We start from the raw sequence: 3,776 nt of genomic DNA, 5'->3' as shown, positions 1-3,776 counted from the left end.
TTTAGTTTAGCAATGATTGCAGCCATGTTCTCATTCCGTCCATCTCCTTTACCTCTAGTAACATCTTATTGTGGGTTATGATATTCATGTGAGTGTTTTGCAAATTCCTCAATTAACTCTTTAATGGTGGCCAATTCTTTCTTTGTCATTGGTCCTTGAGAGTCAATAAGTCGTCTCATTGTAACATTAATCCTATCATAGAAAATGGATACTTCTTGTTGAGTATTCAAATCATGTTGAGGACAACTCCTAAGAAACCCTTTGTATCTCTCCCATGCTTCATATAAGGATTCGCTGACTTCTTATTGAAAATCAGCAATCTTTTTCTTTTGCTTTGAGATCTTTGAAGGCGGGATGAATTGCTCAATGAAGGCGGGATGAATTGCTCAATGAAGGCTTCATGAAGATTAGCCCAAGTAGTAATGGATCCTGGTGTGAGTGATTTCAACCAAAGTTTAGCTTCATTGGTAAATATCACTGGAAGCATCCTCGGTAACACTGAATCTCGTGGCACGTTCGAAACATTGAAGTAGTTTGTAATGTCCTTAACTTCATCGATGTGTTTGATTGCATCTTCATATTCTTTCCTGGAAAAGGTATGTCCTTGAGCATTGATAGAATATGACCCTTGAGCTCAAGACTTCTTTCAACTGGAGTCTCAAACGATACAATACCTGGTCCATTATCCTCACAGAGCCGCTTCTTGTAATCTCCCATAGTAATTCTTGTGATGTCTGCCATCTCTTCAAATTAGCTCTTTATGTCTTCTTCTGATTCACTCTCAGTTCCTACCTCATAATCAATTCCCTTTGCGTTCAGATTTCTTTCAAAGCTTTCAAATGTGTTGTACTCGAAAGTGTTTGTTGATTGGTCGATCTTTTTATCCTTCTTTTTATGGAAAGCTGATTCAGGATCATCAAGTGGTGGAACAATCGAAGTTTTGGATCCTTGGGTCATAAATCACTGAAAAAAAATAAACAAAACACATAAAACAAATAAAAATAAATAAACTAAATATTGATGGAAATGTAACTATGACGTGGAAAACATGACCACGATGTGGTTGTTGCCAAGACAAAAAAATAAATGCATAAAAATAACTTTTTGCGGTTTTTACCCCATAAGAAGGATTGGATAACTAAAAGAAATTAAACTTAAAATCAAATAAGTAATTCCCCAGCAACAACGCAAAAAATATATGCACCTATCGGCAATGTACCTATTCAAATTATAGAATAGTTTGAGTAAGTCGGGTATCGAACACACGGAACGAAATTTAATTAATTAATATAATTAATTTTGACTAATATAAGAAAAAAAAACTTAAATTTGGATTTTTACTGATTTTTAAAGATCAGAAGAACTTAATTAAAATAACTATCAAATTACCATCTAAGCAAACTAATAAAAACGAATTTACTTCAAGATTAAGGAGTACTTTTGTTCAGTTCTGATTTCCCCTCTCTTATGGTTGATTTCTAGTGGATTAAATGTGTTGATTACCAATTTGTTAACTAGCTATTATGATCAAATATCTAGACATACCAATTTATGAGTTACCATGCAATGATCAAGCAAAAGTTAAAAACCAAATTGATAAAGAGCACAAATTAGACTATGAATGATAGTAGTTACTTTCCTATTGTAACGACCCGTCTCCGGTATGATAATTCCTTGGTTTTTATTTTGAAGTTTTATAAGGGGGACTCGGCGAGTTCATAGCCTGACTCGCCGAGTAGGGTCGAGATGTCGAGCACGTGTTAGCTGGCAACTCGGCGAGTCCATATTCTGGACTCGGCGAGTCTGTCCGTCTGGGAGAAACCCTAAATCCCCGGGTTGCCCACTATTTAAGCCACCTTATAGCCCCCCAATCTCGCCTCCTTCACCCTCAAAAGCTGTGAGAAAACCCTAATTCGTTCTTGAGTGATTCTAAGTGATTTTGTGTGCTAATTGTGAAGGCTTGAAGAAGGAGAAGAAGAGAGGAGCAAGGAGAAGGATTGTAGAGCAGAGATTCAAGGGAAAGCAAGAACTCTTTGAGGTATTCTTCAGATTTCCTTCCCTTTTATGCTTTAAAACCCTTTCTAGATCTTGTTTATGCTTTTCTAAAGCCTTATGTTGATATGGAAGCTCTCTTATGTCGAGATAACCTTAGATCTGTTCATTTAGGAGTTGTAGAGCCCATATCTATTGCCTTTATGGAGCTATTTTGCATATCAACCCTAGATCTACCCCTTTTAAGCATCTTTTAGCCTTTATTCCCTTGTTCACGCGTTTGTACACGTAAAGTTGGAAACTTTACATGGTAAATCAGCTTATTGGACTCAGATCTATCATTTGTATGTTTTGGATTCGAGCAGAATCGAGTGTAGAATAGTTGCATGGCGGTGACTCGGCGATTCGGAAGAATGACTCGGCGAGTCGAGTCGCGAGTCCCCGATTTCTTCTTTTTCGCGGTGTCGAGTGGGACCAGTGAGTAGTGGAGTGGACTCAGCGAGTTTGAGGGTAGACTCAGTAATGGAGGGACTCGGCGAGTTGTTCATACAACTCGACGAGTCCAAGACAATCTTCTTAAGCTCAAGAACAACTCGTCGAGTTGTTCATATGACTCGGCGAGTCGGATGAAGATTGTCTGAGTTCTTGGATCGAATGAGTACTCGTCGATTCGATGCCATACTCGACAAGTAGCAGCGAGTAGGGTCGAGGAGTGAGAGCAGGGACTCGGCGAGTTGGCGGCCCAACTCGGCGAGTCAGGTCAACTGTGGGTTGACTTTGACCGAGAGTTGACTTTGACCAAGGGTAAAAGAGTCATTTTACCCAGTGCAGTGTTTAGTATTTGATTGAGTGTGTTTTTGGACTTGTAGCCGGGGAGATACCGGAGCAGCAGCAGTTAGCTTCCAGAGCCATACACTCGGCAGCCAGTTCACGAGGTGAGTTTCCTTTCAGTAGGAGCGGGTCTACGGCCATAATGCCGACCCATTTAATTATCAGTAGTTCCGGACCTTGGTCTGATGTAGTAGTTAGAGTGCTTGATGTCTTTGTGATACAAGCATGTTTGTGTTATGTGTTCTGGACTCTGTTCCGATGCAGTATGCAGTTTATGTGTTTATAATAGTTGCTATGTTTTATGCTATGCCATGATCAGTCAGTTCCGGACTTCGGTCCGATGCAGTCAGTTCCGGACTTCGGTCCGATCCAGTCAGTTCCGGACTTCGATCCGATGCAGTCAGTTCCGGACTTCGGTTCGATGCAGTCAGTTCCGGACTTCGGCCCGATGCAGTTAGTTCCGGACTCTGGTCCGATGCAGGGGACAAGGTCCCATCAGTTCCGGACTTCGGTCCGATGCAGTGGGCAAGGCCCAGTATGTGTTTTATATATGTATTGTTTGGTATGTGGTAGTTTGGGGGAGCTCACTAAGCTTCGTGCATACAGTTTCAGTTTTGGTTTCAGGTACTTCTGCTAGCAGAGGGAAGAGCTCGGGATGATGGCATCGCACACACCACAGCTTCAGTTTTTATCCTGGGAGTTGATTTATTTCTTGATTTTATATGACATGGATATGATACAGTTTTCCGCACAGTGTTTATTATTATTATGGGATACATCATGTATGGTTTTATGATATGACACTCAGATTATGGTTTTTGGATATATTGAAAAACGAAATTTTTAGGTCGTATTTTTGGGTCGTTTCACCTATAATCAAGTTAAGCAATCAAACATAAATTAAGATTAATTATGCTCTCTAAAACAATTAAAGCTACTAGCTTTAATTACTT

At 39.9% G+C, this 3,776-nt stretch overlaps 1 non-coding gene across 1 annotated transcript; it reads left to right on the top strand.

Annotated features, from left to right (window-relative positions):
• The first annotated feature begins 228 nt into the window (after nucleotides 1–228).
• On the top strand, nucleotides 229–335 carry LOC111897831 (small nucleolar RNA R71). The gene has a single exon (XR_002852395.1). It is a non-coding gene; the product is annotated as a small nucleolar RNA R71 (small nucleolar RNA).
• Nucleotides 336–3,776: the final 3,441 nt, after the last annotated feature.

Source organism: Lactuca sativa, chromosome 6 (genome assembly GCF_002870075.4).
Source record: "Lactuca sativa cultivar Salinas chromosome 6, Lsat_Salinas_v11, whole genome shotgun sequence".
Taxonomy (NCBI): Eukaryota; Viridiplantae; Streptophyta; class Magnoliopsida; order Asterales; family Asteraceae; genus Lactuca; species Lactuca sativa.
Note: the sequence above shows the minus strand (reverse complement) of the source record. Positions and strands in the feature narration are given on the sequence as shown.